Here is a 10,578-nt window from a genome sequence, read left to right on the forward strand (position 1 = left end):
CATGTTATTACAAGAAGAAGAAAAAAAAAAGAGTTTTCTGCTGTATATAATTTTCCTTCTGTTTTACTATAATTGTAAATTGATTTCTATGATATAATATGTTTACAAACAGAATATTGATTTGTTACATTGCATTGTAAATTGATTTATATGTTTATAAACAGATTATTGATGTACATATATGCAGTTTAATCAATACAATACATAACATGACCATGATGACCAGAACGAAACCTTACTTCTAAAGAGGAGTCCACTCTCGTTTCTAGTTGGTTTCAATAGAAGAGGATAACGACATAGATCTATGAAAGTTTGAGGATAATCTGATAAAAAATAAGTTGTATATTTTTCAAACTTTGATAAATCAAACGCAGTTTGACGATTGTTGTTATGCACCTTTCGAGGACCTTTCCAGTTTGCTCTGTATTAAAAATGTCATAAATTTCTATTCTATTTCTATCGATTTCAGTTTTCACAGCAAATGGGAGAAAGGAGGTATACCTGTGAAAGACCTCCTCAAAGTTGTGAGAAATACACGAAAACTTCCTGTCAAAACTTGCTGGGGAAATTTGTCATTGTTATGAGGGTCGAAGTTTTTGTTGTCATCTATAAACGAGCTTGAGGCTTTTACTTTGTGATGAATCACGACCAATAGAGGAAGTAGCGGAATGCGGATCAATTAAGCTGACACAACCAGAGCCCCACTCATAGCGTTTCGTGTCACAAGTTAAAACAAACTTTTTGCAGTGCCAAGTCTTCGCGTACAGACCCTTATTTTTGCGGCAAGTTGAGTTTTGTGTGTGATGCAGGTATTTTGGGGAATTTTATTAGCTACAGGCTTTGAGTTTTCTATGATTGAATCACAACCCGGCTTCCATCCTCCTCATACTACTCATTTCCCCCTTCTCCGCCCCTCGTCCTCCCGCTCCTCGTCCTCCCCTCTTCCTCCTCCTCCTCCACCTCCTCCTTCCTCTCCTCCTCATCATTATGGATAGTCATGTCGTCATTGTGGTCATCATCACCATCATAACAGAGAAGACTAACAACAAGAAAAACATAAAGACCTCCAAAAAAAAAAAACATCCGAACGTCAGATTATGTAATCGTGGAAGTAGTTACATCCTCTCTGATTTAATATTTGTGATAAAACTTTGTAGGCTTGTGGCATATTTGCATCTTTTCTATATGGGTGTAAAATAATTTTCGCCTGGTATACGTTGCCCCTATATAATAGACTAAACATAACAGTGGAAAGTGGTGAGCTATACAAAATCGTCCTTTCGCAGATTTTATTTTGAAAATCTGCCATCCTTGATCCTCTCCGATTATATACGAAAACAATGATTACTGATGACAGACAAGATAATCGTATGATTATATCTCACGGTTTTAGGTGTGTTGCCTTGTATACACCTTGATTGACACATCAAAGCCGATATATTGGGATTTTCAATCATAATTTTTCTGTCCTCTCTAAAACATGAGCACGTCCATTGGACGAGGGCGTGCACTGGCATCGAATATCGATCAGAGAGCTCATTGCGATAAATTGCCTTTTGCCGATCACGAGCAAAATCTCTTAAAGTTTAGTCTATTTGATTTGATTTTAGACATCTTAAAGCATATTCATAAAGATGGGGTATAAGGGTAAGAGACACTTACGGGATACATAAAACGGTAATACCCAAATCACAATATAGGGCAAGACACTAGCTTCGATTTTTTTGTGTAAAATAACCATTTCAGGTCTTCTTTATTTTTTTTCTTCATAATATAATATAAACATATTCACATTTTTAGCATTTGCCTCCATTTCTGGAGGGATATACATGGTTTTCTGATATTTTCTTCTATTTGTAAACGATAAATTAATAGGTAAATAAAAATATGAAGAAGTCTCTTTTTAGTTGTTTTCTTTTTAGATTCTTTTCCAACAAAACTTTTGTAAATAGTAAAAAGTGCATAATTCAAAATAATATCAACATCTTTTTCCTTCGTTGAATTAAAATCAATACCAAACAATAGATGACATGGTTTGAAATTAAAATTAGACATGAAATATTAATAGTCCTTTCAACTTCATTCCAAAACATACTGACTTCGTTACAAAAAAAGAACATGTGCATACAATCACCTGTCTGATTACAATAATAACATTTATCATTGGCATTAACTATCCATTTAAACAAATTATATGGTATTGCTAAAATATTATACATGAATTTGAAATTGAAATTAATTAGTAAGCTGTCTTTTATACTTTTTAACTTAAATAACCAAACGTCCGACCATACAGGTATATATTCAACTTCCAAAGTATTACGCCAAAATTCTTCCGCTCTAGATTTTTTCAATTTTTGTTTTAATTAACTCTTGATATATTCTTTTAACTGTCAACTGTCTAACTGAAATCATGTCTTCAATTAATTTTATATCGTTAAATTCAAACGCTGTGGGTCTAAATTTCATATATTCCCTATGTTCTACATTCATATCTGCAAGTACTAACATATTCTCGAGTGATTGAATCGCTCTTCTTATACGTGCATATTGACTATACCACCTTCCATCTTTAAATAATATTTTCGCACTTAACTCATTAACTGGTAGAAAACCTTTGCCATCCATTAAATCCCCAACAAACAAAATGTCAGAATTTATCCAATTCCTATAAAAAAACATTTTCTTTTTATACGTTACATTTGTATTCAGCCAAATCATTTCCCTACGATAGTTGCCAAAAGTACATGATCGATACAAGAAAAATGTCATAATTAAATTATAGAAGAAATGAGGCATCTTGTTCTCCAGAAATTTTGCGTTTTTTGTACTATATTTACAATTCATTATAACCTTTATACCACCAATTTGCTCAAACCAATAGTCAAACATACATTTGCAACCTGCATTTAATTCATCGCTTAGATATTTACAAAACCAATTTATATTTAACGATGCAACCTTTGTTTGAACATCTAACATATCTAGACCACCTTCTTGAATATTATTCAATACATTTGACCTTTTAACCTTTGCAGGTCTCCCTTTCCATAGGAAATCAAAAAATAACTTATCGAGCTCTTTAATTATCTCTTTAGGACAAGACAAAACTTGTGAAGTATAAATGATTTTCGACATTATCAATGATTTTAATATCATTATTTTTCCTTTAAGCGTGAGATTTCTCTGTTTCCAAAGATTTAACAGCTGTTTTATTTTTAATATCCTCTCTTCAGACCAGTTCATTTCTAGGCCTATGTCTTTATTTTTAGAAAAATAAATACCAAGTGACTTAACATGAACATCTTCCCATAACATATTTCCAATAGTATTTGTTGGATTGTTGGTACCCAACCAGAGTGCTTTTGTCTTGTTTTCATTTAATTGAATTCCAGAATACTTTTTGAATTTTTTAATAATCTTTATAGCTGTATTACCTGACAAAACTGTACGAACAAAATATAATGTCATGTCATCTGCTAATTGTACTATTTTAAATGTTTTCTCATTACAACCAACACTCAAGCCTATGACATTGTTATTTTGTTTAATCTCATTTGCTTCGATTGAATTTATGTTTTTTTTTTAACAGAACCATACAAGACAAAAAGACACAAGACAAAATAAAACAAAACAGAACAGAAAAACAAACCAGAAAAAGGCAAAACAAAACAAAATGAAACAAACCAGAACAATACAAACCTAACCAAACTAAACCCAAATAAAACAAATAGCGAGAACGGATATAATTATATATAGGGCCTATATACATTTCAGCTTTTAATTAATGCTCCATAAAACGTTAAATACCTGATTGAAAACTTTTCTTCCAGCAGAGAAACTTATATTTCTCTGTATCGTTGGCATATTGACAGTTATATTCATTTTTTTTGGTTTGGCCTTAAAGATAGTGTCACCAAGGAGTTTCCCGGCGTTACTGAGCAAAGTGACGCATTGAGGGATGGTTTATGATATCAATGATTGCACGGGATAGGTTATGTAATCAGCAGTCCACAATGCACCTAAACGAGGCATTGGATAGTATCGGAGGTTAAAATCCTTCTAGTCTGGGGCGTAGACAGACCATTTTAAATTGGGGAGGGGGAAGGGGGGGGGGGGGTGTCCGATCAAAGTTTTTGTTGATTTCAATTAAGTATTGTTTTTAGAACCCTCTTGTATTGTCATACTTTTTAACTGATGTAATTAAGTTAATGTAACTATTCCTAATGTTGTATTATATATCAGATTGCTCTTTTGCTAATTTGTAATCGTATAGAGATGGCAACATAGTATGCGCTATATAAGCCTGATATTAATATTATTATATATGCTGACAATTATTGTCAAGGATAAAATGATTATGTATAATTATATACATAATGTCCTACCCTATAAAGGCAAACATATAAGACAAGACAACACAAAATAATAAAATTGAACAAAACAAAACAAAACAAAACAAAACGAAGACAAAACCCACCCCCACCCCCAAACAAAAAAAGAATAGGTGATGGACAAAGCGATCGAAATTCGTTTTTGACTTAGGCCTTGGCTGATATTTCGAAAGAATTTGCGAAACTCTGTATACTTCAATTTATTTAGACATACATGCCTTCTTTTAATGCACAATATAAGTACTTACAATATAAAACTACACATTTCATTGCTTTGTGATATTTTGAGCATCAATATTTCAAAGCACAATGTACGCCTCTAATGTCTGATTAAATACTGGTGTAGCTTAATATACGTTGATTTGTTTAAAGATATAATATGTCCCTTTTGCACCCAACATGAAATTCTGTAGAACTTTGCAGGAATTATGAATATGTCATGTAAATCCTATCTGTGAAATTTAAATGTTAGCTGTGTCCTATGCAAGGAAATCCATTTACTTGCTAGACTTCACTGTCAGACACTATTGAGTGACTGACTAGCTTTTCTTCTTCTTTGGTAATAACATACATAAAATGAGCTGTAAAGGGTACATGCGCATTAATTTTGTCTACATCAATAACCCACCTCTTGTAATAGCCAAAAATTAAACCGATTGAATCTTTGCGCAGCACAAAACGTACGACCATTCGGTACAATGGTCTGAAAAATCAGACTATTACTTACTGGCTCTATAGCTCTTAAGTCGTTTCGACAACTAATAGTCGTTATTTTCCCACTTAAAGACCTTTTCAAGCCCCCCCCCTTTTTTAGGGAAGTTCTTAATTATAGTATTTTCTTTCAATGCCGTTGGAATTTAACCTTTACACTTTTTTGACCTGCAAATGCACATTACTACCTTTAACAATATCCTTCACTCAGGTTTTAATCATATTAGATAAACGTAAAATTCTACATTGTGGATTGTAGTCATCATAATGGTACAATCTGACGAGAATACAAAGTGCCCATTTTGTCCATTCACCCCCCCCCCCCTCCTTCTGTCTCTACTCTCTATTAGTCTATTATCTCGCTCCCTCTCTCTCTCTCTCTCCCTCTCTATCTCTTCATCCTCCCCTCTCTTTCTCTCTCTCTCTCGCTCTCCCTCTCCTCTGCCTTGCCCCCCTCATTGCCTCATATTTTCCCCTCCCCTCCTTATATCTCTCATATTCAAAATTTCTCATGCTTTCTAAATCCCTAAATCACTGGGCCCTTAATCTCAATCTCTGCTATAATGTCCTTATATAAAGCGTGATTGTTACTGATTCTCTCTTTTTTTCTCACAATTGTTTGTTCTTCATTCCCACGAAGGCATAATTAAGAGACTTTGTTTAAAACCATATACCTGTACATTGTATTAATTATACGGTTTACAAAATATAGCGGATTAACTGGAGATTAGTTATCTCAAACAAACTGTTTACCACAAAAGACTTCCTGCTTGATGAACGTATAATCCACTAAACTGAATACTAAGGCCATGTAAAACAAAATATACAGGTTTAGCGTCCCCACCCGTTTCCTTTTGGGGGCCGCCTCCTTTTCTAATTATTATTTTTTTTAAATTATATTATTATTATTTTTTTAAATGTTATTATTATTATTTTTTTTTAATTTAATTTTTTTTTTAAAAGAAAAAACAACATGAAAAACACTGCTAAAATGGATCTATTTCTGATTTAAAAAAAAAAAAATGCCGGCGGCCATCTTGAAAAATAGCCAGACTGTCAGGGAAAATGTACCGAGCGGCCATTTTGAAAGAGAAAAAAAAGAAGAAAAAAAGGGCCTCCTTCCTATTTTTCAAAAAGGCAGGACGCTAAACATGTTTTTTTTTATTTGGCCTAAGAACGTTGTAAAAATAACAATGCGATTAACTTTATCCTCATTTGAATATTGATGTATTGCCATACCGTGACTTATGGTGAATTTTTATGCAGTGGAAAAACTAAAGCTTTGGCATTGAAAAGTGTAAATTACTCACTACACCTGAAGAGAATAAATCGAAAGTGTCTTTAAAATGTGAACTAAAATACATATTTCCGTAGCTGTCATAAGCACCATTATTAATATCCATCATCATCATCATCATCATCACCATCATCTTCATCATCACCCTCATTATCACCATCAGGCCTAAAATAAAAACTTGTTGTATTGCCCTGTGCCAAAACATGGGTCGGTCGGTCGGAAAGTTTTTTGTTTTTAAACTTTTTGTTTGTCGCCCTCTTTTAGCTGATATTTCTCAATTTTTAATGCTTTAATACATGTTCTTCAACGTCATCGTTACATTGATATCTTTTTAACCTCAAGTTTGCACAAGTGAGAATTTTGGTAAAATTTGATTTGATGCATTTACATCCCATTTAAACAAACAAAATACATATATTTTTATTCATTATATAAAAAAAAATATAAAAAACGATTAAAAAATAAATAAATTAAAATGCCGACCGTAGATTTTCAGATTTTTGGGTCGGTCGCAAAGGGCAATACAACAAGTTTTTTTAATTTTAGGCCTCATTGATATTATCATCACCATTATCCTCATCAATGCACTGCAAATCCATTGTGTTAAGTTGTTTAAAAAAATTGCACAACATTACTTTATACAACGAATTTGCAATGTAATATCATTATCATATCATCATCATCATTATCATCATCATCATCATCATTACCTTCGTTGTCAACAGTAACTCCATCAATAACAAATATCTCGACAGTAATTCTTTGTGCAAGCAACTTTTTTTTTTTTTGGGGGGGGGGGATATATTTTACCTTTCCATGCAAGTTTCAAGTTTTCATTCCATATTCAACAAGAATATACAAATTATGTGCAACAAACAAGTTAAAAACTACATTTTTAAAAGGATACAAAAGTAATTATACAAGTGTACGTGATATTTGTATTTGCATAACAAAAGACATTGTTGATATATTTCCTAAATTATGTTACCTTTATTTTACCTGAACCCCAATCCCCATGTGAGAGTTAATACCGTAAGTCAAGGGCGTTGACGTTTATGTATTGTCTGTCTCTATTGTCTTGTCACCATGGCATTTACAACCACAAACATAAACCTAACATGACGAAACTTAGTATGAACGAATTTGTGAAATTTTCAGACACTTTTCGCAGAATTGATCACAAAATTGTCATTCCTTTTCCGCCGCAATATTGGCGCCAAAATAAAATGACAGGCATGCATTATAATATGACATGATCAATAAATACCTGTAATAATACTAATAATAATAGCAGACTACTTCAAAGGTGTGTCGCGTTGTTTCACCTTATTCTCAACATCAAGGCCAATATTTTGGGATTAGAAGGATAATTCGGCTATCCTGTATACGTATACAAATTTGAAGTTTGATATACGGCAAATATTATTGAAACATCGCCGCCCAAACGAAAGGGACATTAGAGGCGCTATTTATAGCCGAAACTGAATAATATTTTGAATGAATTGTCCTTTTATAAAAATGGCAAAACCAATCAATTTTATCTACTGAACACAATCGCAAAGATTTTCGAGAAATCAACCATACGAGATTCCAAAAGCGTTGATTTATTGATTATTCTCATATCCTTTAAACGAGGTGTCTATGGGTGGTAACGTCAGCCACAAATGTCATTGGGTAGTCATTGTGCATGTGTGCGTTTTGTATATTTCATGTTTTCTTGAGAACGATCGATTTTGGAAGAAAAATATATGTTTCTGTCATTTTATCGTAGAGGGCGGTTTTTGGTATTTCGAGGCCACAAACAAAATATATGTATACATCATTCTAGTTATTGTCATCAATTGTGGCGTCGGATAACATTTAAGACTTTTAGCCAAACCCGCTGTTTTGATTTTGGTATAAGGAGGAAAGAATAGAAACAAATATTTGTTTGCAAAGTGATCTTCAATGACTACAAATGCAATATGGGAAAATTAATTTAAAAAAAAAAAAAAATGATAGTATTTCCATGAATCATCAAAATCTATACTTCAGATAATTATTTGAAAGTAAGAAAAAAAAATGAATAAAAAAATACACGTATAGTTCGTTAACCAGAAAGAAGCTTTTTCGAAAGCTTCGTGATTAAGCTTTCATTGCTTTTTTTTTTTAGTAGAAGTAATAGCGCAGTGAGTCCGCCCATTGGAGGAAGGGGGGGGGGCACTTTGTTAACATTAAAACGAATTTACAAGGCTATATAGGGTGCTGGATATGGACAATTTTATTCAACGGGCCTGGTGTTTTCTTCTTTTATGGTTTTTCACTTTCTTCCTTTCCCTTTCTCACTTTTCCACCCTTTTCTTTCTTTTTATTTGATTTTTCTCAGCTCAACTCGGGTTAAGCGCCCCTTTGTCCCCTGTAGCTATCGTGCACCACTGGGATATGGCATTATCTATTATTAACTTGACACGGTGTAAAAAGCACCATCTTTTAATGTCAAATAAGGTTCTGTGGGGGAGGGGGTGGGGTGGTAAATTAATTTGAGACGAATATCCTCCCCCTCTCCCACAAAAAATACGTTCGTAACCGTGGTTACGGTGAAGAATCTGAAAAGTTCTTTATTTAGCAGAACTAGTTATCATAACCGCTATGAGAAGGAAAGTAACTTTTAACTACCAAAATATTCACTTTTGCATGGTGTTATAAAACAAAAGGTACAGACAAGCAAATTAATCGAACAAACAAAATTAAAACCTTGTGGCAAAAAACGTTGCTTTAAAAAAAAAACGGCGTTTATAAGAAAGAAAGAAGGAAAGATGTGAAAAAGAAGATGAAAGAGGAAAAGCATGATAAAGATAATAAGGGGGAAGAAAAAGAAGAATATAAAAAGAAGAAAAAGAAGAAGAAGACGAATAAGGAAACAGGAGAAATAAAACAAAAGGGGAAGGAAGAACAAAGAACAAAGAACTGAAATGAGTCTCATGCCTAGACCAGTTCGATAAAAATGAAAATCACACCAGTCATTCTGCTAACTTTAAAAACGCTCTGATACCAACTGAAGTATTTGTATGCATATAGTTTGTATTTCAATCTGGTTCACTTTTGCGCGCCGCCACCGTCTATCATGACGAACCCCAGCAAAATATTTCGCAACCAAAATAATATTATGAGTAATACACCACTACTTTGCATAACACTTGCAAATATTGATTTGTTGCAAGTTCGTCGAAAACCGCGAAACAATATGAATATGAGAAAAGTGGGATCGAAGCGTTTATTTCATCCGCGAACTTCACAGATGTGTTTTCGATTTCGCACAGAAGTCCCCAACTCGCCGCAGAGCAATATTCTATTTATTTACAATGAATGATGACAATATTCGAAGTTTTGTGTATAAGTTTCAAAGAACGGGGACGGGCGCAATTTGAAACCCCGGTGGTGGCAGCTGGGGAGCGCTGCAACAGGCGGTGAAAAATAATCAGACATATCAGCCGAAGCATTGGGAAAGAAAGTACAGCCAGCTTACTCATATCACTAAAAGGTATACAGGAAATTGTAGAATGTGAATTTGTTAACTGCCGCAGACACAATTTGAGCCAGGGCAGTCCTTGTCTGGGTTATTTTAGCTACGGTGTCCCGTCCCTATGTGGTCACGCAACAATAACACCCCCGCACGGGAGTGGACGCGTCTGAAAGGATGAGATCATCGATTTCTCGTTGGCCATTGTTTGCATTTGAGGTTGGGAGAATTTACTTTTCAATAGCAACAAGTGCATAATACCGGCAAACCGCGATTTCTTTCCCCCATCCTTTTGAAAGGCGTTTGACTTCTTATTATCATTTTTTTTAAAAGCGAGTTTCACTTTGTTTTGTGTTTAGCATAACAGTGGAGAAACGATTTAAGCCTCGGCAATGAATGATGACGATATAATTTGCAAATACCGTGACCGATTACCTACGGAACTAATTGGAGTTCATTATCTCTGTAGCATGAGGAAAGGGAGAACATAATTTGATAAGAAAGGGGTTAATAAAGATGTCAATTAAGGTCGATTAGTATAAAACAGTTACGTAAAGTAATTAAGACAACGGTAGTACAGCGAAAATAAAGAAGAGAGTGAGTGAGAGAACTGGAGAGACAGAGAGAGGGAGAGATAGAGTAGAGATAGAGAGAGAGAGAGAGAGAGAGAGAGAGAG

The sequence above is a fragment of the Strongylocentrotus purpuratus genome, unplaced genomic scaffold, assembly GCF_000002235.5.
Source record: "Strongylocentrotus purpuratus isolate Spur 01 unplaced genomic scaffold, Spur_5.0 spur5_scaffold_17, whole genome shotgun sequence".
Lineage (NCBI taxonomy): Eukaryota > Metazoa > Echinodermata > Echinoidea > Camarodonta > Strongylocentrotidae > Strongylocentrotus > Strongylocentrotus purpuratus.